Below are 27121 nucleotides of genomic sequence, written 5' to 3' on the forward strand. Positions count from 1 at the left end.
TTTACAACGAATAGAAATACTCTGTTGTTGTATTATACTGATACGCAAAAACGCTCTTTATTTTATCGGAGATGTCCTGTACTTCGTAGCTACATAGAAGAGGTTTTTTTTTTCCCTGTTAGCTGATTCCTTTGTACCTCTACTGCGCAAGAAAAATATATGAACTGCGGCTTGCGCTTTCCTAGGTAGAATTAAAATAGGCAAATACTTACATCACTCAATAAAAATGTTATGTTCCTACATATGTACGCAATCATTGTATAGGTAGAGCAGACAACGAGGAAGCGAATGGCAAGTGGTCGACACCAAGTAGAGGTATTGACCAACACCTGAATCTCGTCGATTTTAGTATCTCTTATATAGGCCAGCACATCCGGACTGCGCAACAAAACAGCTCCATTTCAGCCGTTACAAAAAGCATACGCGTGCAAGAAGTCAATCATTGTTTTTTTCGCCTAGACTGCCTTTGCGTATAACGTTCTACACTATTAGTTATCGTGTATATGAAATATGGTTGAAGTTAGATTGTTTCGATTTTGTGTTCGTGAATTTCGTTTAACCTCTGATATGCGGCTTCTGTAAGGATCTTACACAGCGTAGCAAACGCAGCTAATCCTTTGATCTGTGTTATACTTTGGTCTAAACTGGCGTATACCGTCAGAAGGCCCTAGCTAAATCGACCAGCTCAATCAATGTCAGATTAAGGCTACTGAGAGGCCAACATTGTAATAGGTTGTTATAATAAGGATTGTGGTTTACATTTTTATTTTCCCTTGACAGGTGAGAATCTGCGTATTGAACGGGTCGGCACAGCCTGTGGTCTTTGTAACGATAATAGACATGAATTTTTTCCCGTAAGAAAGCGATGAATCAACGACACAATTCTACTGTCGTTTGAATCTAACAAAACACACACACAGTTAACGGAGAGTCATATTGTATGGTTTATATGCACCGTGACTAGGAAGTGTATGCAAGCATATTCTGAGACTGTATTGCAGAGGATCAGACGGCAGTCGTAACGTAAGTGCAACTCTGACATTATTTATATCAGGCTTAGTAAAAACAGACAGCAGCCTGAAACCAATAGCAGGGGTCGTTTTTCCTAGGCAATAAGCACGAATTTACTAGATTAAGGTGAAAGAAGTCTTCAGGTTTTTTTTTTTTACTAAATACCACATTTTTATTCCTATGAAAATAATTTAATCTGTTATATATCCCCGTCATCGCTCACGGCTTTCTCCTATCTTTCAAGTAAATAATAAATCTTTCCATTTCGCTAGAAAGTAGGGACGTTCGCGTGTCGAAGAAGTTTTCCAGCCATATTTTGGCCCGTGCAGAGCGTAAAGTGAATACCCAGTTAACGCAAAAGGTGAAAATCCGTCATTGAAAAGTCTAGGGGATATCCAGAATGCAATAAAATCTCTCATTTGAAGTACAGGAGGGCAGCCTCGCCATGTTTGACCCCGCATTGCATTGGAAGAGGATGGTGTGGCCCCGTTTGCTGGATCTAGTTGACTCAATGTAACTGCGCTAAACAGACAGGCTGGTTGACTATCTGGCTCGCCTAATTCTTCACACCGAACATATAGCGTAATCTTTATTAAACAAAGATTTGGTGGAACCCTGGGCATCTCTCCTGGAATCACTCTTTTCAATTTCTGGGTCATGTTGGCGGACATCATTTCTCATCATCAGTAACAATTAGCTACTGTGGCTGCGTGGCGCTTTATACTAATGTCGAAATGCAGCGCTAAGTTGAAGTTCCTCGTTTGATTCTGAGAGCTTATTAAATCTGCACGCACAGTACCATACCATTGCAGTACGCTGATAAAGCAAAAAAAGTTCTTTTAAGCCGATCGGAATTGAACAAGAACTGAAGGAAATGAGAAGGAAATTCTTTTTTCGTGGGGAGACTTTTCTCAACCTGAGACATAGAACATAATGTGACACGCACGCGTGTCAGTAATCATTTGTGTATCCATGTAAAAACTGTTCAAGTCTTAGCTGTACCTCACGAATTTAGGAACTTCAAAGCGACTTCTATTTACTTAACTAGCCATTATTTTTTATTATTATTGTTTACTTTGCTTCACTGAAAATCAGAGGATGAAATTGCTGACATGAATGATCGACCGTTCCCAATCACGTATGAATCATACCACTTACGTGATCACCTAGATCTCGTTTTTCAGTCATTATCATAAGTTGCCAGTCTTCAATAGGACATGTGCAGCTATAATGAGTTGTGTTCAAAAATTAAAAATGGATGTTTTCATGTTCGACCTTTGTACCTAATAAAAAAGACGAGGCTGTATGGACATGTCTGTATTAGGAAACAGCACCATCTTCCTAAGGCGAACGAAGCAATTTCTATCATTGGCTATTATTTATAATTTATGTATGATATGAGTCTCGAAATGAAAGTTACCTACGTTTGCGAGTTCTTCACCACTTCTATGATAGCAATAGCAGCGAATGACGAGTGCGAAAATTCAAAAAAAAGAACCAGCTAAAAAACACGATCAACCACCATATAATTTAATAACCACTATATAATCTAATTAACTATGATAGGAGCTGTTTTTACAAAACAATCTGCAGATTGTTCCTTTCAACCATTTGATAGTTGGTACTATTGCCACAAGTCTGCGCGTGTGTCGCCAAAGGCAGCGAAGACAAAAGGCAAAGTGGCCTGCATGTGTTCGGAAATGAAGCTCGGCACCGTTCTCGTGCCTTTGACTTCAGGACACTAATAGCGGTAGTGGGATGCCTGAGAACCGTTTCGAGCTTGGCAAACATATCGTTGACCAAGCTTATTTACCTCTGGCAGTATTATAAGTCCAGGAGGCAAAGTAAAAACGAGAGAAGCGGCCGTAATAGCGATCAAGTGGAGCAGAATGCAAGTGATTGTGCATGTCAGAATGGATGTAGGGCTTCCTTTTCATTGAGCACCCACATGCTGGATCCGAGTTACATCCGTTGCTCAGGTTGTTGTTCAAGCCAATAGACGAGGCCATATTGTTCTTACTCTAGTAGTAAAGTTTGTAGTGATGCGACAAAAAAGTCTAATTTTGAGCACAACGATTTGACTTAATCGATGATCTGACAGGGAAAAATCTGGGGACATTTGGAATTCATTAGAATTATTATCACATCTTATCATGACCTGAATATTGCCTGGAGGTTTACAATAATTTGCCTACAATATCGTATGGATACAAAATGGCGCATAAGATTACCAGTGAACACGTACAGAAAAGTAATTATGTTTACACAACAGCTACGACAATCATATTTATAATAATAATTTTGCTTGCAGAAAAGCATTCTGCATTTATTTGGTCACATCAAATCAAGCCATCCTCTATTAAATAAGAGAATAAGTGTTTCTGGCCACTTTTTCATACACCCTGCATGCGCTCATGGGCAAACAAGAAAGAGAGCATTTTACCTGTTCACGTTGAGCATTCAAATATGCATACGATTAAAAACAGCCCCCAGGTGGCGCTCCCTCTAAGACATCACATGTCGTACCATATGTCAAAAACTTTCAAATAAATCCCGCAGGTTTAGCAGGTCTAGTGAAATTAGGCCTTTATTATTAAATTAAACCTAACTCGACTTTTCCCTGAGTCGCATTTACCATCTACTTTAAATATACAGCTTCTTCTGCACAATTAATACAGTGACCCCTCTTTGTACAAATCTTGAGTGACCAAAAGGTCCCAGATGCATCTTCATTGTTTTCATTCTTATGGGCATTTAGAAATATCGACGCTTGTACCTTAATATAGCCTCAGTTATATGTAGTTAGCCATTTGGTGGATGATGAACGCGCTTGAAGTGGAGCCGAGAGAAACTAATTTATTTTTCGTCTCTCCGATTTATTTTCCTTCATTATCCTAATTGCCAACTGAATGATCACCTCCCCCACGCGCAATTCAAGAAGACTACGGCATTGATGATAAAGAACTTGATAGCATCACCATGCACACCGAATGCTTCGTGTTCCTTTTTTCCCGCTCAATGTTGAAGTGGCCCTCTGGCGCTTAGCTTAATCATCGACTCGTTGTGGGCAGCTGGCGAGCATGGAAAATCGCCGGAGTAGTTTACGAAGGCTTCTTGTCTGTTCTCTCACGATCGTCTGATAGTCCATCCCGTGTAGTAGGATCTTGTAATCTCATCATTGTATCTTTGTCGATAACCCCTCATCGGGCCCCAGCCCTGGCCCTAGCATCCAGCTACAGGGAGATCAAAGCCGGCCCAACAGATACGTTCACTTTCCTCTGCCATCCTATGCCCCTTCGCTATCGCGATGCATCAAGTGGTGCCTTGCTAATTATGCCTTATCTCTTTCTTTATTTGCCGCATTGTTAGTTTCATCATCGTTGTCGTCCGGACTCTGTATTCTGTGTGTCTTTTTCCTGCGCCCTTTCTTATTTCGCTTAAAACCGAAAAATTTTCTGGAATTTCTGCTGCTGCTCCTTGCAGGTTTGCTGTTCTGATTAATGCTGTTATAACTTCTGCTTCTGCCATAAATCCGTGCTTGTGCGCCGATAGGAGGGTAGACAATGTGGACTGTAAACAGTAAGTCGCGATGGGCTGCAGGGGGCGCAGCCGGTGATTCGCTAATGACATGAAGTATTGCTGATGTGAGGAGTGGCTAACCACTAATGCCGCATTGAATCACAGAGCCCGGCAAACCGTTGGCATCGCATAGATAATTACTTTACTTGTCCTATCGTTTTCCTTTCCTAGCTCCCTCTGGTGGCATATATTGAAAATGTCGACTGAAGATTTAATGCACATCAGCTCAAGTTTTGCGAGCGGATGTATATTACACTTACATATTCCTTTTCTGTCTCAATTTTATCGACGTATCGGTCAAGTTACAAACAACAAGCGCATCCCATATATCCCGCTAAAAGACGGATGAGCACTACAAAAAGGGATCATTGGGTCAAATTATGGTCCCACTGCAAAACGCGCATATTTAAATTTAAAATGGCTTCCGTGGCTGGTACCGCCTCTATACACGGCTTCAGATGCCGTCTTATCCAGAATCTACTTTCCAGAATTATTCGCTGCGACAGCTTTACATTTGATATGGTTGCTTCTCTTCAATGGCATGCGAACGGCAGAATAGAACGATCATTCCTGTCTTTCTAGAATCAGAAAGCACTTGAGGGAGTTATGGACTTTAGCGGAGACTGAGTGAGACAAAGTGGTAATAGAAATACGAGACGAAGACCACTCTTTTTGATAATTCGCCTTGACTTGAGTTATGGCCCTCGTGCCGCCTCCAGTAGCAATTGAGCCCTTTCGTCAAATCAACTACGCCACGCACGGCTTGCGGGGCGTCGAGCACCATCGCCTGCTTCAAACTCGATGGGACACTTGGGTGTGATGCGATCAGCAAGCAATGAGGAGATCCTCGAAGCTTGACGAGAGGCTCCTATCTCTAACCCTCAAGTTTCTACAACTTTCTCCTGTTTCTGTGCGAATCCCATAGCTTCTTCTCACCCGTTGCCCCTTTCCCTCTGTAGCAGAATACGGTAGCTTCTTATGACGAAATTAGCCTTTATCTCATTATTCATGTGTCAGTATCGCCGTTTCACGGGCCAGTGACTCAGACGGCTACGGGACCTTCTAGGGAAGCGGCGCAAAACATAATGCTCAGCGCCTAAGCTGTAACCGACGCTTCGTGTAAACACTTGGTTCGCTCCCCTTCTGATCACTTTACTACTAAAAACAAACTAAATGAGGTCACTTTTCTACTCTTCTATGTTTCACTAGGCTACTTTAAATGCGAAGGCAGATTTTTCCCTGTATGATCAACGCGGACAGCATAACCACAAAAGGGTGTTGTTAGAATAAATGTAGGCCGCCGCATCGAACGGAACAATGCGCCGATTAAAACAGAGCTACGTGCAAGCTTATTGCCCTTTTGGTAAAGGTGTTCTTGTTTTGAAGGTCGTATTAGAAATTGCGGTGCAATTCAATAGATAATTATAATTGCCAAAACCGATCACGTGTCTTTAATTATGTTTATGGAGCTATTTGGTAAACTGATCGACTTCTATATATATATATATATATTCATCTGGACACTATTCACAAAAGTTCTAGATATTGCAAGCTTATTACATGTTAGATAATAAATCATGTTGCTGCATGTTTTAATTATCACTTGATATATCTACAGGGAATCAGTATACAAAACCTAGATGGGATCGACGTATCGCGTTCGGTTGATAGCTACTAAAAGCTAACTTGCTTTCGCGAGTGGGAATCATAAATTTGTTATTTAGCTAATACTGTTCAGACAAATCACTCTATTAGGGCACTATCAGGATTGGCTGTGCGTAATTTCTTCCCGACGGCTTTATGCTGAACGCTATGGGAGTTGCTCGGAACTTTTTCATTAAGACTGAATTCATTCTAATTTCAGGCTGACAGGTGATGTCGCTGACGATTTGGCCTCTTCGCTAAACGGAAGTGAAGTCTTGCTGGCAATGAAAATTGCCTTTTCACACCACAGTACATAGCATAGTCAATGCTTCGAGTTTTATTAGAGGCTCCATCATACTGTCGGCTCATGCATCGAAACCACCACGCATATCTCAACTTTACCCAATACAAATCTATTCGAATTATAACTCTTTCTGATTGAGCCTTGCAAATTTGTCTTCTCCGTTTTAAATTAAGGACAAATATTCCTCGTCAAACATAACTAAAGGACCATAATGTATAGACTCGGAAAGCTGATCTCGAAGACACGGGGCGATGTAGATTCGACTCCGCATGTAGACACGCTTTGCAGCGCAAGCCAGTCGTGTGATAGAATGCCGAACGAACGGCGATACCGAACGTAAAACTTGACACATTTAGACTCGTTGAGAAGAACGGCACAAGTAGTGATAAGCTAGAAGAAATAATTTTTTGTATGTTATGTATACAACAGACGAGGAGTTGGTCCGACTTCTTGCAATTCTATGATAACAAGAGCTATTACAACGCACCTACTCATTGTTCTTTGTTTGCAACTAACAACCTTATTTAAAATACAAATATTCTAACATACGCATGCAGTCTATCGAAGAGATGCGGCAAGCATCACAGAAAACGTGTATTTACGGTGTTCAAAGTAGCCCAGATGAATGTTGTCGAAATTACTGGTTAATCCTCTTCTCACCAGTCTCTCCTTTCAATGATCAACGTACAATTCGAGTGTGCAGCTATTTTTCACATGTATTTCTACATCTCTTTAGATTAAACCCTTATACAAAGGAATAGGACGTCATTTTGGAGAGTATTAACGGTTTTTGAAGCCCGATGTACATCCAATATGTAGCGTTGTCGTTTCAGCACAACGGAAATGGCTTTTCTCAACAGCGTGAGAACTAAGACTATGCGGAAAGCATTAGTACTGAAGTTAAGACTAATAGTCATACGGCCATTTGCCTTACTTTTATACTCGAGTTTATTTCCGTATAGATTTTTAGAAATTTCAAAGTTTGATGCAAACGTTACCGTAGAACATATTTTTAATCATGTATATTATCAGGCTATTCGATTGCTGTATCAGGTCCTTCACCCTTTATGACGCAGTCGCTGTTCAAAGCGCCGATATTCAAAACCACATATTTCTGAAGTGAACTTAGCATACGGCGTTCGGCACGCAACGGAGTAGCGGCATCTATATTTTCTGATTTCTTAGCAGGTGTAAAGGGTCCATTGGACAGGTCAGTATATTCCTAGGTCGTCAGCACATTTGACCGATTGAACTTCCCCGCTTCTATCCAAGACAAACATGGGGTAAAAGAAGGTTATTACATAACCTCTTTACAGGACACCTGAGAGGACATACGAAGGTATTCATTTTTTATTTGACGGGAAATGTCTTTAGACATCAATAGGCCCTTAAAAGGGCTAGTGTCTACAGATAAATTAGATCCCATCATTCTACTAGTAATGGTTGCCAAAGCACTTTGTTGTGAATTTGCATTAGACACAACTAGGGAGCTTGTTCCGCTAAGTAACATTTGGCCGACACGATACAATGATGTTTTTGAAAATGCCGCAGACAATCGAACGACACGATATCGGACAACTATTTCCGACGTTTTTTTTAAAAGCTTCTTTTTTTTTAATTTTAGTTAGCGCGTTCATGGAATCAGCGACCTCACCGTCATCATGTGGTGTTAACTTCAAGGATTGAGCATAATAACTTACGGAACAGATATAAATGATGCAAGGTGGCATATGGCTGAATTTAGATTTTCAATTTCGATATATTGAGACCTCACAGTAGGTTGCGACAAGCTACGAAGCAACGTGTGAGGACCAATTGTCTGGGCATAGGTTACAGTTATCTGCCACACATTAGAGAAGCGTTAGACAAGGACGGATGTCTTTTCACCTTTGGAGGGAGCTTTTAATCCAAGTTGAGTCTTTCCCTTTCCAGAAGTTTAGATGCTTACATAGTGAACCGATGAAATTTTTTTCGGACTCGACTTAACCGCTTGCGACCTAGGTCTAGGCTATCTGACAAAAATTTGCAGATCTAGTGAAGTCAATAGTTGAGGCCTTTTACAAGCAAGTAATAAAGCTGTTGACGTTCCTGCTGTGGCAGTTCGTACTGGCAGTAAGAGTGAATATCTTTACGAAATATTGATGTAATTTCCGTACATATAGTGCACCCCTTGCCATTGACGAAACAGTAAGTCCCGATCGGCGATGCCAAGTTGTTTTATTTTTTTTTTAATTATGTTTTTTCTTAGTTACATCCCTTGAGGTTGATTGGGACCTACTTGAGATTCAGTGATATGTTGCAAATACTAACAGTATGATCAGATCCTAGGGTGCGAACTCTGTCTAAGCCAGAAGTAAACAGCAAGTTGAAATCACCAACGATAACAATAGATGCGCTAGCTTCGCAATATTTAACAATTTTGATTGGATTGAACAATCTATAACTGTATTGGCCAATAATGAAAGAATATTATGGGTTTAATTGCGGCCTACGTCAAAAAATATCGCTCACTAAGTTAGCGACCGCTATTACTTATACTATTACCTTGTCTTAGGCAATTATATGTTCAAGACATTTCTTACTCTGTAACGATGCAAGTAGCTCGCGGTTTTAGCGATTTTACCATCATAATAAAGGTCAACTACTATAAGGACTGTTATAGAAAATTGTCCTGACTTGCTGAATTTGCTCCTTCCCTATCATATATTGCTTATGGGCGTCCTTTGGCGATTTGCGTCGCCTTTTTAACCGGTTAACCAACAATACAACGACTATTTTCTTTCTACTTCTATTTGTAAAGTGAACGGTTTTAACTATGATTTGTTTTATTGAGAATCACTAACATAATAAATAGAATTAATCGCTGTTAGTTTCGTATATGGTCATTTCCTTACCAAGTAGGACTTATTTCACAGATATTGTAAAATATCCGTTAAAGTAGCCCTGAATAAGGCTCCCTTAACAAGGTTAGGTTAATTTGTGCATTTACAGCTGTTTAGAGACGTTATGAAACACCGACATGAAATCTGTTAAACGGTTCTTCTGTATGAGTTCATTAACTTCAATTGAAAGACTACTATGAACTAGCAACGCTTTAAAATGTCTAACTTGGATAGCTTGAATGTGTAGCCTCGCGTAAATGTGTGTCTATAAAAGACACGAGACGCGCTAGTATATATCAATGCACTATCTCCTATTGGAAAGTCATTGTCTTTCAATATTTATGGAAATAGGCTTGAAGGCCGACGTTTCGATTCGAACTATTCTTTGTTGCAACAAAATTCTGAAAACAAAAAAGATAGATTGCCTACATCTGCGTATCATGGAGAAGGTATTCCAACAAGCACCATGTACTGGACATTTCACTGAAATTTTCTCAGGTAAAGGCTCACTATTGGTATAAAACATTTATGAGGCCTAAGTTTCATCCACTGACTTGCCCTTAGCCATTTTCATCGATATAGTTTATTTTTGCAACAACTATTAAGATAAGGAAGAAATTTCATTTGTTAAATTAGACATTTTCGATATATATATATATATATATATATGTCTTACAATCCTGCCTGAATTGGTTTTAAGGACAAACATTTTATAGTGGACACAGGAACCTTCCGTATCGACGGTGCTCGAATGTTCGAAGGCCATAGTTCATTTTTTCCGTAGAGCTGTTTACTATAGCGGAACGAATTGCGTTCTTGCTCAGTTCTACTCAGGTGTTCTCTCGGAATACTGCGTTGTACCATACGGTTTCCGACAGCGTTTTCCTTCTTCGTAGTTTCTTCGCGGCTCGGTTGCTTTTGAAGAACATAAATCTCGCGTGGCCGCCCTATCTCTGTGTCCTTCCGCCTCTAGGCTCTTTCTTTTGAAGCTACAAAAAAAGTAAGGTCGATGCAAATGGACAAGTATGTATACAGGAACTAAAAGACAGTGATTCAGCTAGCGATGGAGTCGATCGAGGACGTCATACATCAATCTGTCATTTAAAATTTTGATACTCGACCCTTCTTCCGCTAGTGAAGCCTGGGAAGCTATTTAGCCGGAACTATTTTCAACTTATATATGAGAAGGGTCCAGCATACAAATAGAGCCAAACCCAACTCGATCCGTTAAATCCCAACGCAACTTGGGTTAGAGAGAATTGCAAAAAGAAGAAAGTACAAAAAATGACTCTAAGCGTCGGCTCAAACGTCCATAGTAGTAGAGAAAGCTACCAGCTTCATTTTACTAATATCCTTCTTGAAAGTATATATTTAACGTAAAATTTGAGTGAAACTTAGGTGGAACATAAGACACGCCCAAAATCATCGATTGCGCAGATTAATTATATATCGTGGTAGTGGCTACCTTTTGATCGGTAAGAGAATTCTGCTGCGAATTCCGCTCTGTTTACTTAAGGTACCTAAGGCTATAGATAAAATGAATTATTTATTTATCTCAATACATTCTACTGAACAAGCGTAAGTTAGCTCTGCCAAAGGAGTATCCAGTCGGCTACTTTTCGGAGGTCTTCTTTTCGTCAACCGGCCAGCCAAAGGAAGATGTGGATCAGAATCCGAAGATCAGCAAACGATGATCATCCAGTGTTCCTTGGCGACGACCAAATGACTTATTAGTTAGCGACCACTTGACAACCAATGTTAAGAAAAGTTTTGTGGCTCAGATAGAATGGGATCTACTTCCCGGACCGATGCTCGAAGGAAACGGGATCCAATGAAAGACAGCCGCTGTCTGGGCATCTAGCGCGATGTCGGCGACGGCATTATGAGGGCTGCCGGCCAACGACGTCTCCAGGCTTCTATGCAACAGAAAGTGCAAATAATCGTGCACCAAGTGTGCTATTCTAATAGTAGTAATAAGGGCACTAGCAGCTGTATTAACCTTGGATCTAAGCGGTCACTCTTCCTGTCATAGTCCACAGGCAAAGCGTATTATACGGTTGGAAGGCCGCAATTGCTTTCTGCTTTCGGAAAGTGCAGTATCGCTAAGCCGTCCTTGTGCGAAAAAAAATACATTTTCAGGCTTGACTGGCTAAAAGCAACACGGAAACTCGACAGAAAAACGGGCATGATGATGCTGGCAGGAGATGAAAGACCAACGGTGAATTTGAGATGGTGACTACATTTTTAACAGGCATAATCAGAGGGCCTCAAAAGCCTCCTTCCGAGAGGCGTATAATTCAGACAATGTCGTCTGCCTGTATGTCTCTAAAGACTTCAAGAAGAAGGAATTCTTTAAGTCAGCGACAGGGTATACTCTTTCCCGTGACTTTGCATGGTAAACTTTTCGTGAAAAACGCTTGGCTGTCAGCAAAATGCGGTGGAAAAAAGTGGTTCAGTCGTAGACGAAAAGAAATGGAGAAGCGATCAGTGGAAACTACGAGTTTCACGTATAAGCCTAAAGTACACGTGTTTTGGCATGTGTAAATTTTTGCTGTAAATTGGCCTATCGTGAAAAAGAGATTCGATACAGGCACGGTAACATAGTCGTTTGCGTTAAGATACTAGCCATAAATTGTGGTACAATGCAGGTTTCATGCAATTACCATCAAATAAAAATGTAGTCCTTATTTAATCTGCGCCAACAAAACAAAGCATAAAAAGGAGTCATTAAATATTAAATAAAAACAAAAACAAAGTTCTTTAGTAGAAGATACCCGTCTACCACAAGCTAGTACGTCAGCTTTAGTTACTCTGACTAGGATAGAGTCGGAGGATACAGCAGCCTCATTTCGAAGATAATGTCTACCTAACAATGACGGTAATTTTTAACTGTTGTTCTTTTAAAACGTTTCGCTGACATTTTTTTGGAAAACGGAAATTACTTTTGTCTTCTGACCAATAGGCATCAAAGATTTAAATCGAATTGGTAATAGGTCTTTTTCATACCATTTCTTTAATTCAAAATGCCAGCTGAACACGAGCAAAGTTCATTCGGCAAAAGCGAAGCCATTATTGCCTAGTGTTTGGTGATTGGACAAAATTGAGAGTGAAATAGAGTCAATACGACCGTTATAAAATGTTAGAACGTTGCCAGTGCACCCATGCTAAAATTAGTATGAAAATGGTTAATAATTTTAGCATTAATCAGGTTCATGTTAAATGTATCTGCATAGTAATCGATACCCGGTATTTTTTTGTAACGGCACCGTAGGCGTACGTTGATCGATCACAAAAAATCTTAAGAGCTATAGTTTCATATAATTTGACAGACTTCCACCGATCAAAACCATGGCGCCTATCGATGCTAGGATTTTACTGTACTTAGTATGAAAGATATTAAGTTTAGCTAAATTGAACGATGTGTATGTACCCTTCGATACTTATAGATATTTTTCTCGAAAGGGTACAACCGTCTGCGGTACTAACTTGCTAAGGTGGGCGTTTTTCAGTTTGAATCAAGTACTTAAAATCGGTTGGTGCGTTCAATGAATCGCTATAGGAAGCCGAGATATATTAAATTTAGCTTATACTTGAAATGACCTATTTCGTAAAATTACCTCAGATTTCCTTTAAAAAGCCACCATATATCTTTTTAATTGAGTAAGTTTTATTCTGACCCGCCAAACTATAGTCATGTAGATCCATCACAATTTTACTACATATGGCCCTGGGAGATAGTCTTAAATTGTTTCTGGTATCTTCGGTGGAATGACGCGGTTGTGTAAGACGAAAATAAGATTTTAAGCGATTCAAAATGCGCTCCGATTAGCGCAAGAAGCAAGGAGGCCGAGATGAAAAAGGTTTCCGGCCTGGATACCTAGGCCTGTCCCTAGAGGCTGCGGCGCTTTATTTCTAGTGGATGACTGAACTCGGAAGGTAGACTCGAAAAGGTGCGCTGATGGAACATTGAAAAGTTTCGAAAAAGACGTATCTTGTTTACGGAATGACTAAGTCATCGCCATAAACATCTCAAGGAACTATCTACAAGTATATTCTGTGAGAGAAAGATTCCTGATGAAGCAAACGGCACGCCTGCTGTTTTTCTCGGACTTGATTTGGTTTATATAGAGTACATTTATTGAAAAGAACAAATACAAACGGGCTTCGAAGCATTGCGTAACTAAATCATCTTTAATGCGTACAGTTAAAAAGCGGTTGGTTAAATAGGATGCGTTTTGTGTATCTTCTCGAGCAGTTACATTTCAGTTTATTTCATGCAACAAGTTTTGAAGTTGCGCGTACATACCTAATAATTTGATTTCAGAAGCTGCTAAGAATGAGAAATTCTTAAAGTTCCTAACCAAGTTCCCAATGAGACTCACAGGTCGAATCGATCTTTACATTGCTTTTATTGGCTCCCTCAACCTCGGTGAATCCTGCAGATCCAACAAGATATAGGAATTGCTAATCTTAGACACCGTGCTCGGTTTGGGTCGTAAAATTTTATTTACTAGTAAAAATTGTATGTAACGTGGTTGCGGCCGTTCCGTGACACCGGTATATATAGAGGTATATTTTTACCGCCCATCTCGGTGCTTTTACGTACTTCCATGTTGTCGAAGATAAAGTGCCAGCTACTGTATTTATTGGCCACGTAATAACGCACATTCAAAAGTATACAACTAGAAGTATTGGTAATGGCTATCTGAAGGGTCAGCAGTGTTATGCTGGCGCTTCTATTACATGATTACACATGACTGAGTTCACATCTTCCTGTCTGCCGCGTGCACAGCTGTCTGCTCTGCATAATTCGCAAGCCCAAAAAATTACAGCTAAGGATAGAGCACATTACTATTATGATAGCGGCCATCGACAGTTGTCTTGGCAGTATGCCCTGTCCTCCTCGTAAAAATTTCTCAGCTCGACTCCTTGGTTTCTCTCGGTAACCGAATAAGTCAGCTCCCATCCTACAAAAATTACTTTGTGGTTGGCGTAACTCAAAATGTAGTGCGCCAGTGAATATGCAAGGAATAGTATGGACCTTTTTTTTTACTTCAACTCGTTCTCGGCAATTGCTTTAAAAGCCATGGTCTCAACCGCCCTGCTATGGGGCTATCTTAACACGCCCGTAGCGCTCTCAAATGACAGCCAAACTTACCCCGCCTGTATTGTACCGTCAGACCTTGCGAAGATAAATCGTGCTTGCGAGAGAGAAACAGAAAAGCAGAAGGCGCGACGGTTAGTTAGCGAAGGCAAGAATCAGCCATAGAGAATGGAATCGAGCTGGAGGTTCTAATTCGAGCCGACCATTCGTTTCATATTGCTTCCTCGCTAAGTCCAAGTTCAATGACTTAAGCTGCGCCAAAGTAAGACAGAATACTATGCTTTGCATGGTGGCGTTACGCGGATGAATCCAACAGACAGTGCAAAGGGCAATGTGGGGACCAATTTTGACAACGAGCTTACTGAATCACTCCCAAGGGGAACTGGCTTGAGCTCATTTTTCACCGTTTACTTCGAAGTAAAAACATCCCTTCCGCGTAGCAGTCTCGTACAGGCGATAATTTACAAGCCCCATTAGAACTAGCCGACTTGTCGAACCTTCCTTATGTGTGTTTCTCCCACTTTTAGCGCGACTTCTGCCATTCGGTGCTTCCTCTTAGTTGAGGACGACGCGTGAGCTCGTCGTGAGTACTAAAGGTATTTCAGTGGATGCACCCCTATCCGACAACACCCTTCCGTTTAGCAGTGCGCCTTTAGACGAGTGCGTACCGTCTCCAGAGTCACACCCCCATATAACCACGTTCTTGCGCTACAGTACGGGCTCACGTTCAAAATAACGCAAGGTCAGTTCAAAAAAAGCGGTTCACTTAGCAGTAAGACTAGGCTAAGAGTTACGATAGCTAGAGCCAATGCCCGGCTTCATGTTTACACTAGCTATTATTCGGCCTACTCCCAAATTGCTGCTATTACTGCTATAATGTGCCGAACGTACCGAGTAAGCTGTGCAGGCTGGTACTAAGTGCTGACATGAAATCAAAGGGCGAAATCATGTGTGGCAGTGAATCATGTGCTATAATTACTGCTGATAAGGCTCCGATATAGTTGTACGACGCTGTCAAGAAAAACAATGGAGTAAATCATAGACATTTTCTATCAGTAAAATGAGCAAACTTACGTTTTCCTTACACACTCCCCTTATGGCTGGTAAGGCAATACAATCGCGTTCTGATGTCAGCCACTTTTTAAATGTACTTTTTACTTTAATCGATATTGCCACGAAGTTCTTTCCAGGCTATGACGTGTTAAACGCGTCTCAGTTAAAGCTGGCTCTGTCGTCGTAGCACTAGCGCGTTCTATATCTGATCTGTGTTTCTCCGTCGTTTTCGGTATGCTCCGTAGAAGAGGATGCCTTCTTCTATGGAGCATACCGTCTCGCAAGGCATCCATAATGCCAAGACAACTTACGTTAATGACGCCAATATTTAATAAATACCATCTGAATCTCAGATGTTACGTGATTTCAAATTTTCTTAATCCGGGCTGACAGCCAGCCAACGTCCCTGAGGAAGGCTCTGTGCGTAGGCGAGGCGCGAGTTGATTTTGCATATATTATGGACGACGACGACGACGACGACTGCAGTAATATTTACGTCGTTTAAAGTTGTCGAAGAAGTTTCACACTTGCTATCTATGGTACATGTCTGCAAGTTACTATAGAAAATATCGCGCGCAATATATTAAGGCACCCTATATCAGTTTCGCGTAGATTCTTATGTACCATCAGTAAGTCCAATGCGATTTTAATTTGATCGATCAAATAAATATGCATATGCCTGTAACATAGACGTATAGTATCTACTATTATTGATTCGGACAGTTTATTTCAAATGTAATCAACCAAAACAATCCAGTGTAGTCATAAAAGTGATGTATTTGACTTCCGCGGGCCGTTACTGTTTGCTATCGCCGACCAATATGGTCAATCTATGAGGCCAATGTACGTTGTTGCAAGAGACGTTGAATCCCCTGGGGTGATATCAGTATGAGAGGCGGGTTTCGCCCGTTTAGGAAGAGTCTTAACAAGAAAATGAAGAGACATGTGAAAAGCAATAAGAGGGTCGGGATGTTAGAAAATGTCGTAGCTTCCTCCCTAGCTGCTGAACTCAATCGCTTCGCTATGCAGGAAACTTGGAACCTGTACTTTTGTTTCCCCATAAAGCTAGCTACCTGTAAACTATAGAAATATGACGGCCGACATTTCCACGAAATAAACTGGTATTAAGAGTTTTAAAAGTAGACAACATTATACTATAGTATTAGGTGATCTGCTACCCCACGGCGACAGAGGCGAAATGGGCGCACCGTTAATTAAGCTCCCGTTCGAAGCCTCCGCTAAGGGGAGGACGTCGAGACTAACCCGACGGAGACGCCTAGCAGATATCAGAAGCAAGCTACTGAGACGCACTTAGGTAGTACAACAGCAACGAGGATACAGTGAATGAGATTAAAAAAACCCAATTGTGACCCAAAAAGACAATCTTCCATGTAGATTATTATTTTTTTATCTCGAATATTTATACACCACCATACGTTTGGATAACTTAGCATGGACAGAAAATGTCTTGATGTCAAAATAATATGAATATTGAAACAATGTAGTAGTTGAATTGTGGGTGATTCATTCGACATTTAAAAAAAGATTATAGGTTGATTTGCGTCCTTTCCGTGCTGTTAGTGTTCGTTGACTGACGTAGCAGTGTTAACGCGTTTGTCGACTAAACGTAAATGACGGGAAAAAAGCGTAAGGCGGCCTATTTTCGGAACTGAAACCATTCTGACACCTTGCGAAATGAGTTCCTATAGAAATTTACCGCAATAAAACACCCCATAAAGGACGGATACAAAAATATATTCGTAAGTAATTCTGGCTCGCTTCTGTTAAGCTTGGGTCTAAAAGTACGCCTAGCCTTACATTTGTTACGTCCTTGGCTCTCGTGTAATTGCACCCGCACGCTATCTCGGCGATGTCGCCCTGTCCTACTCTGTGGTATCATCTAAACGCTGCATTAAATCCCATTGTTAACGCAATATCATTGACATGATTGCCCCTCGTAGTTTATACAAGATTTGTTAAATGAATAAGCTAAAATAATTGTGAACATTTCTTAACGTATTTCGGTTGATACCACAAAGTATTCGATTATCATGGTCCTAGTAATTTTTGTTTTCAGTTCAATTTTCCTAAAATTATTTTGAATATTAAAATAAATTGGACTGGACGTGTCAATGGATCAATCTGTTACAATAACAAATGCTCACCTTTTCCACAAGAAAAACAATTTATGCACAAATATGTAATTTGTATAGAAAAAAAAATAATGTTACATAAAACTTCATGCTTTTTATTTTATTTAATATTTATTTAAATGTATGCTTAAGACCTTGTAATTACGTCATCTGTCATAGGTTATGGCAGCAAATTACAGTTCTCAAATAATTTAAATTGATTATGTGGACTTGAAGTGTTTTTATTTAATCACACTTTTAATGGGGGCCTGAAGCGGGCGGCCCTTGTCTTTCTAAACGAAACGCTTCAATGATCGAAAGGTTATTTCATACGTTCACATCACTATACATGAACCTTATTCTTGTTGATACGTATTTTATACCCTTCTATTTCGAATCCATTTCTGAACCTAGCAATTTCGGGCGCTACGTCAAAATTGGCCTTTTTATTCCTAAATATAACTGATTATCTGCAGTTGTCATTAATGTAAAACATCTGCGAGCTACTGCATCAAACCGTTTATCGTTAACTAACGGATTTGAAGCGGTCGGCACCATGCCATAATATCAGCCTATATATATATGACAATATAGCTTTTATGTGTCAGCAAATAATTTCTATTAGGCTGAACGGTTATTACCGTACCTATCGTACCTGTTCTCGTTTCTCTATGCTACACCGTAGACAAGGCTTTACGAAGAATATTGTTGTAGATCTTCACTCTCGTCCAATCTTCTTAACAATAACTTTTGCCTAAAAACGTAATCAGGTTGATAAGTCGTGATGATTTTGTGAGATATGAATATGTGTTTTATTATTAATAATAATAATAATCAATTGAGCGTAAGCGATGACCTGCTGCAAGTAAAATAAGTACAATAGTGAGACACTGTATAATGATGATATGTCCTATAGTATCACTGACCAAATACACAAACAATAAAAATTAGGACTACGTTCAATGCTCCTTATTGTCATTATCTTACTCAATGCACTTGTGGTCATCTCTTAAACTTGGGTTTCCGCAGAAGGCAAATGGGCCGCTTAGAATGAGCGTCCTTTAAGGCACAGAGGCGATTGAAAGTAAACCGATTGAGTCGCTTTCCGTTCTGGTCGACTTTGCTATTTGAGCTTCGGATGGGTGGTAAAGATTGGCCAATGTCCAATCTGTAGCAATCTCTAGCATAACTTCAGCCGACGGGATTTGTTATGTAACAGCTACACAAACTATCTTCAGATTACAGCGTACGTATTTTCACCTATTGTGGACTCCGTTTGTGAGGAGCTTATAGTTCGTCCCGTTTTTTTTCCTTCACTGTTTACGTTACGATTCCATAACATGTGCTTCGAGAGATGCAATACTGAGCCGACAGAGGGCACCTTGTACACGCGTTATGGCGCTCAAAAGGTACTTAGGCTTCTGCTTTCATTTTTCGAAACACTTCCGGCTTGCCCATATCCAATAATGATCAAAATAAAAATAGATATTTGCATTTCTACTGTGTTTATCTTAGTGAGATTTCTAATTTAAACTTTTTTAATATTATACTATCTGTCCTTGAAATATAATTTATAGTAACCCATATTTAATCATCAATATACTACACATAATTATGTCAATGCGGTTCGCAGTAAGCGGTCACTTTTTCTTATACCAGCGCTGTTCACGGCTTTCTTACATAGAATGATTTTCGTTCACTATAGGATAGTATGTGAGAATCAGGTCACCGCATTTGTCACCTTTTTGCGGATTGTTACTTTGAAATCATCAACATTATCAATGTTGCAGATTGTAGATCTTAGGAAAAATCTAACATGGACAAGCGTAACAGTAGCATAGTAATAGGAGTTTCATATAAACAGCAAATCTTCATTTGAACAGTGGATCCTGTCCGCCTAATTTGCAATAGACAAAAACCCCATTTTCTCAGTTGCAAGGTATCCTTACTGTTTGTGCTTTGATTGTTGTATCACAAATTCACTTTTTTTCCACTCTTAGCAGTAAAGCGGATCGCGAGCAGTCCTTCTAATTTTCGTCCTGGCTCGACTAACCCGCGTGCTGATCCTAGCTAGGATAATCTGTAAAGTTTATTCCAAGTCCGCCAAATTAAGCATTGCTAGAAATGGCAAGCTTTATGATTGTATGATTGTGTATGCATTTGGCCTCATAGTTGACGTCCGCTGCATCCTCGCCAGTATGGCTTAAAGTAAGACCTAACGTGGTCTTCAAGATGACCCGCGTCAGTTCACCCGCCATAGATAGGTGAAAGCATAAAGAACAGTATGCACGGAGCATGAGAGTTTTTCAAGAAAGAAAAGGCACAGGAGTAGTAGAACGGCATAAGGCGCGATTAAGCCAGGCCGTCCGCAGCCATTACGACAGCTTTCGCCGCTACTATTGCTAAGTAGATAATACATAGTTTTTCCCTCTCTTCCCCGTATTCTCAAGTCACTACCGCGCTCAGCCTGCCGACTGATGGAGCACTTATTTTTGAACGCATCGCGGGCTAATCATCTTGCTACGCATATTACTGCTGCCGGGTATATACTGCAGCTGGCATAGCTTGCCATCAAGTCAACCGGACCGGATTCAAGGGCAGTGGAGCCAGGATGAACCGAGAACTACGGTCTAAGAGAGCTCGCTACCTGCGCAACAACAATAGCTGTTCCTCAAAGGAAAGAGGTCGGAGATGGGCTGGCATGTCAGCGAGGGCATGTGTGGAGGCGTTGGCTGTCACTCTAAGAACAAATTGGTCCAGGTTCAACGTAGCCGAGAAGTAGCAGGGAGGCGAAAGCAAGGTTTAATTTAATCAGTTGTGTTTCATGGGGACGACGAAACTGGTGGGTGATGTGAATGGCGAGTGGCTGCCGTATACTAGATGGTACTGTGATCCAGTAAATACCCGACATAGGAACCTCGTCGACTCTCGACGGGCCAGCTCGACCGACTCAGTGTGTTTCATCCTGCACGAAACCATGGGTCAGCCCAAACGAACGAACGCCCCACTGATACTTGCGCTCAGACACACACATCAACTTGCTAGCTGCATAGATGGCTTTGTGTTTATGAGACCCCAGCTCTTATTGGTTATCTTCGTGCCTGGAGGTCTTTCACGAATTATGATTAAATACGGAGTGAAAAAGGGTGTGGGGGACAAGCGTGAAGGCTTCGTGGGGGGTGTAATGGAGGAGTGCGTAATAAAGAAGCGGCTCTACGGCCGGCAGGACAAAAAGAGAGAGGGGGCGAAGAAACGATTATTTAATGCGCACAGCGGCGAAAAAATCTATAGGAATAGAACGGGCACACGCCGCAAGGAGACGACCTTTTGCTTTGTTCATTTGCGTCGTGAAATGGGTCACGTGTGCAAATGTTGTCATTTTGAAAGATGGACAATCTGATAGGGCATATCAGGACACTCAATTCCAGCCAAGCAATTCTGCTATCTGCCAGCGCTGGTCGCTATTGGGCCGTTTAGCAACCATTTCTTAGCGCAAAATTGGGGCCTGTCAATAAAAATATGGACTGACAATCGAAACCCAACAACGAATGATATTACTATACATAAAATTGGAATGTTGAAAATTGAGATGTCAAAGTTGTGGATGGTGGTGAAATTCGAAGCATGGTGAGACTTTCTTCTTGATCTGGATATGGTCTATGCATAGTGGGGGCATACGCAAGGAAAGGAGGTTTTGATTTGTGGGACGTTGTAAGGAGTCAAACTTTCTATTGGTGCCCTATTACCATACCTCGTTAGATTCGATCTTATTTAATGATATAGATAATTTTAGACATGATCCTTTTATTCACACAGGACATGAAGCAGAAATTCTACGGAACCGCTATTCAGATTTAGAAAGGTGTCGCAGTAATAGATTAATAAGCGGCATATTTTCTTGCTACTTTAGGGATATGTGGTGGTCTAGGTCCGGGTATAGACAAAGTTTGTTTCGTGCTGGAAGCCAGCCATCTAATGGAAGGCCTAACGAGCGTGCCGGGTGTAAACCTCGATACATTTAGATTTATAAATGTACTCAGGTTAGTTCAACAGGAAATTGCATGTATAAATTTTGCTCAGCGCCTTCAACGAATTGGCTTTATATAAGCCAGTGATATAGTTTTCTTGTTGTTTTATATACTAGTGGTGTTCCAGTAGTAAACCTTTTATATATCTTTGACAGAAATGTGAGTGAGCCGGTTACAACATGCTTAAAAGGTTGTTTCGTTTGGCATAGTCCTGTATTCCTCTAAAATCCTTCAATGTCTGAAACAACACGCAGGCTTTTGTACATAACAGTCGATGATATTTATAAAGATTCGAAAATTTTTTTTCCCTATATTAATGTATCCTGTTGTGGAACAATCCTGCTCTAGGATTTCGTCATGTTAAAGTAACTATGACTTCGTATAAGGCTTTCTCTTTAGGCAACGAACTCTTTAACAGCAATTTTTTTACATACATTTCTCGGTTTATATAGTTATTTTTCGTTGGAAAACGTGTTAGACTAGAATGCAGTATATATGTTTATGGGAGTTTATGGGAGAATTGTCGCTGGAGATTACGTTACCCAATAACATGGCTTAGGAAAGGTTCTACTTACTTTACCAATGCTATGTCAACATTTGTGGATTCGTATCTTTTCATTTCTCAGTGTTCAATGCCTGGTGGTGATTCCGCAACTCGGTAAAGGTTTGGGCTGTTCGAGCCAGAAAGGGCAGTGAAGAAGTCTTTACGCAATCACAGTAACTAAAAAAAAGAGCTAAAATGTGTGTGTGTGTGTTTATGTCGTCAGATGGAGTCTATTAGCTTATCTCAGTTGTACGAGTTGTTTTGAATTGTGTGTTTCATGAGTCGGAAACCTTCCTTCAGAACGCCGTAGCTTCTGTAATACTAATATCTTATCATGTAATGGGTCACATATGTGCACCTTACGGATGATGGTATTTCATTTCTTTCCGGATAGAATGAGCAAACAAGAAACCGAAAACTTTGATGTTGCCATTTTTGCTACCATTAACTAGAAATAATTCAAGCAAAATAATTAAACTAATATATTTAAACGAGAGGAAGCACGATCTTCTTATATGGTCTTGTAGGCTCTTGTAAATCAGTAAGATCTACAATATTACTAATGGAAGAAGATGCGTAGGTACGCCCTTAGAAGATAGGCAGTCTGGACAATTGTATGCGCACTAGGCATCCGGTAAAGCTTTTACGTACGTCTATCAACTTCGCGTTTCTATTGTCATATATTATGAACTACTATTAGGAATGAGTAGAAGTTCTATATCATCATTCACCACCTTCGCATAGTCCCAGTAAGTGCCATGAACACATATCAGTACCATAAAAATAAAAGTTGGACAGCGTGAGTGATTTTGTCCAGGATGGTCGCATACATAGCGAGCTGCAGAGGAAGCAAAAGATCGCTACAAAATAGAATAAATGAGGCATGACAATGTCACAAATAACAACGGCGACAATACCAACAAAGGACGGAGAAATCGCTGCTTGTTTGTTTTCATTTTTCACTTCCTCGTTCAAACTCTGGTACTATTCGCTCTATGGGTTGCCCATGATTATCCCCCCATCCCCACCCCCACCCCACCCCACCCCACCCCCTCCCTTGCGGTAATTTTATGCTCCGCTTCCGCATCTTCGACATGGAGCGACAACGACAGTCACCGGCTGCTTGGTCTGCGTTATCACGATGTCTTGGAGAGGTTTGACAGGGTCCTGACGAGGTCGGTTCCGACAGCGTTTAGCTTTGGCGGAAACGTTCTTATTGACGCCTCTGAACAATCCGTCGTTGCGTTAGGTGGTTTTTTTCTTGCCGCCGGCTGCTGGTGCTTCGCTCCAGTGATTCGAGAGAGCGGAGCGAGCCCATATATTGTGTTTCGTAAATGAACATCGTCTTGACTTAACACCCAGTGCAGCTTGCCGCAAAGTCTGCCGCTAGGCCTTAGCCCTAGGTTATACCTTAGTTCTTGTTGCTGCTGTGTAGCTGAGTGACCCAGCGGGAATGGGCCGGAAGCAAACGGCGTTTACGAGGACCGAAACGATACACACAGAACGCAGAGCAGACAGTAGCCTTCAATAACTGTAGCCTGCCAGGAAAAATATGCCGGAACGTACAAAAGCATAACATAGTTTTGTTCTATCTGTTATCGAATATGCGTTCCTCCTTCTGTATTATATACTACATCTAGCTTTTTGTTGATATATACTGGTTCATTTACTCTATCTTTTTGTTCGCATTTGTCGCTAAAAGTTATAGCTAAAGTTAGGACTATAGTTCTAGATAAAAAATCGCCTTAACTCAATTAATCGATTAAGATATATGGAAAATGGGAAAAGTGATATAGGATTATGCAATTTTGACTAGACTGAGGACTGTTTCAGTGACTACTAGACTGCTAAGAATAATAAAATGGAGATATATATATATATATATATATTTTTTTTTTCAATGGATTAGAAAGCCGTCAGTTATCCAGGACTGAACTATATGACTGAAAAAAAACAGATTACTTAGCTTATTCGTCATCGTAGAATATTTTGTGTACTTACATAGTGGATCGTATGCTAGCACACTGCATAGGTTTACATTCGCAATATGTAGGCTATTAGATAATGAACGGCAAAACTATTGCCATTCTCGCCTCACGGGCATGTAGTCTGTGTGTCATGTAGTTGCACTACTACACTCAATAGTTCATGGATGAGCCTAATGGTCTGCTTAGGCCATAGAAGACGAGATTGTAGGCTCACATTCTCGTGACTGGAATTGGCGAAACTGTTCCAAGAGATACTCTTTCTGTTATACCGTAGGGGTCTTACGTCTGTTAAATGAATTGTGAAGCTTAGCTTGGAAGGATATAGATATTAAAAAGGAGTAAAATGTAGCCCTATGTAAACACATGTGGGACATTTGTCTTTGTTTAATAAAACCTTTTTCTCTTCATTCAACTACGCAATAGGGATACTCTGGTAGTTGTTGATTTCAGCGAAAAAGCGAGCGATTTACGCAATGCCTATATTTCTGAAAAAAAAAAAAAAAAAACGCTACTTCAGGAAAAATTGGCGTGAACAAAAAAGCAAAATCCAAATTTAATCCAAAACATTACAATATCATTATACCTCAATTTAAACATCTCGGAGAACCAACTTTTTGACTGCTTATTTATTGTTCTTCAAACGCTTGCGATATTTTAACTGCTATTATTTTGTTAATAATTTAAATCACAACACCCATACTGAGTATCATTAATACCTCATTGGATTTTTTAATAATTTTAAGAAGAGAAAGCGAAGAACCGCACACTTTCCTTATCGTCAGAAACTGCGTACCTCGACGGTACCTACTTGTGTTTTTATTTTTCTCTCTTTATCTCTCTAATCTACTTCATTAGGATAGAATGCGGTCCTGGAAGTCGTGCAAAAACGTTTCTTATCCATCATTATTTTCATGTATCAGTATTTTCATATACTATATAGGAAAAAAAGAAAAGAAAATTCACGCAAAGTTGTATTCGAAAAAAGCATACGCTTTTCCAAGTTCTACAGATTTTATGGCAAGTAGATCAAACTATCGTTAGCATAGCTATGCTTAGATACAGCGATATATAGTTAGAGAAATCAATTACTTAGTTATCGAAAGGCTCGTACATATCCTATTACAAGACTTAAATGTCGTAATACCCCTATACCATATATATGTATATTTCTACAGCCATCAAATGTCACCGGCATTTTAACACTCGACGCCACGAGCACATGATTGGCCGCACATATGTGAAAATTCCTGCATTTGATGGACTCGATATAGTAAATGCAAGCTTGCAGAGCGCGTTTTGGGCCGTTCATTCGTCGACGTCCCCTAACTTTAACTGTCGCTCGGGTTAGGGGTTTTGTCCGTCGTTTTAACAAGGCGTTGATTATACGTAGCCTAAACATAGGCTAGCCATCAAGTACAATGTTACAACTGGAACTGTTGTGCTATGCTACTTATATGCAAAGCTATTTTTATAGACCAACGAATATATGATCCGGATACAAGCATAGTTGATCATTACGGTCTCGCTTCCTTTTTCAGGCCGCTACAGCTGCTGCTACTGCTACTGGTGGTCTTGTAGCAGCAACCCTATTGCTGAAGCCCCCATCGAATCGAATAGACAGCCGTTCATTCATCGCAGTGCTTGGCGCGAGTCTATTCATTTCAGTAGTTTCAATAGTGACCACGGGCTATGCCGAAGGCCAAATAATAGCTAACCAGCAAGCCAGTAATGCAGGTCAGGTTTGAATCGACAAGAGGGGCAAAACTTAAAAGGCTTACGCGATGAAGCAGGGCATACGACAGTGGAGGGCCGACGGGAAAGCCACCAGAGAACATAGTACTATATTCCACTTCTATTGATAGCAGAACTTCTAATGTACTGCCAGTTTTGCGGTACACGCGATACTATTAAATATTCGATATATTAACCTCTATTCTGTAGGCGCGTGTTTGCCTTAGTTGAAAAATAAAGATGCGTCAAATGCCTGGAGCCACGATCTATTTGAGTAATCTTTGAGTTATATAATTTCTATGGTAATGGTAGTAATAAGGATGTAATTATTTGTGGATAATGATGTGATGTGAAGTATATAATTTTCAGTCTGCCTTGCGGTGTACCTAGTTAGTAATACTATATTATACTAATAGTGTTTAACTGCCATGTGCATATATCACCCCCTATTGACTGCTAGGACGGTAGAATATTCTGTGAGTTTCAGGCCCAGATCAAAAAAGATTAGATATCAATCACAAATTTTCGCGTGGCTGTTGTCTGCTTAGTATTATTATTGGGCCTTGGTTAAAATGCGTTAGTTGACTGCTAGTCATCGACCTTCTCCCTTGATTGTCGATATGTTTGCCCTAGCATCCCCTAGTCATAGAAAACCCTATCCATTCTGTGCGTAAAGGGGCGTGAGTTAATGTATGTTTATTTCGCGGCTATCACTCGTTTCCATCTCAAATGGATACGCAGTCAGCGTCACGGTGCTGTGGGCTACCCCTAGCCTAGTGACTAAATAGGTACCGATAGTCATGAATAGCACCCAGTAGGACCGATAGCCGTTAGCTATCGGGTGCCTACTGGGTGCTATTCACTGACTATTGATAACTTTCACGGTTATACGTTTGAGAAATTTGCTTTGTTAAGGTAAAATAACTTTTTTGGAGGACGAGTGTGACCTTAGTGGTCGGTATTACCGAATGCCAATTTGGATTAATATCAATAGTCTTTGTACACGAGTAAAAATACTGCAGAAGGTTTTATAGTACGAGAATAGATGCTGCGAGGATTGTGAGGCGTATCTAGCTTTCGATCGCAAAATATTATCATTAGTACGGTATGATATATTGCCG

At 40.5% G+C, this 27121-nt stretch overlaps 1 long non-coding RNA gene across 1 annotated transcript; it reads left to right on the forward strand.

Moving 5' to 3' along the window:
* Nucleotides 1–413: 413 nt before the first annotated feature.
* Nucleotides 414–26265, forward strand: LOC147758261 (uncharacterized). Its single transcript, XR_015319100.1, has 3 exons — nt 414–578; nt 781–1023; nt 25808–26265. It is a non-coding gene; the product is annotated as an uncharacterized LOC147758261 (long non-coding RNA).
* The last annotated feature ends 856 nt before the right edge of the window (nt 26266–27121 follow it).

This window comes from Varroa destructor, unplaced genomic scaffold (assembly GCF_002443255.2).
Source record: "Varroa destructor unplaced genomic scaffold, Vdes_3.0 BEIS01000001.1, whole genome shotgun sequence".
Taxonomy (NCBI): Eukaryota; Metazoa; Arthropoda; class Arachnida; order Mesostigmata; family Varroidae; genus Varroa; species Varroa destructor.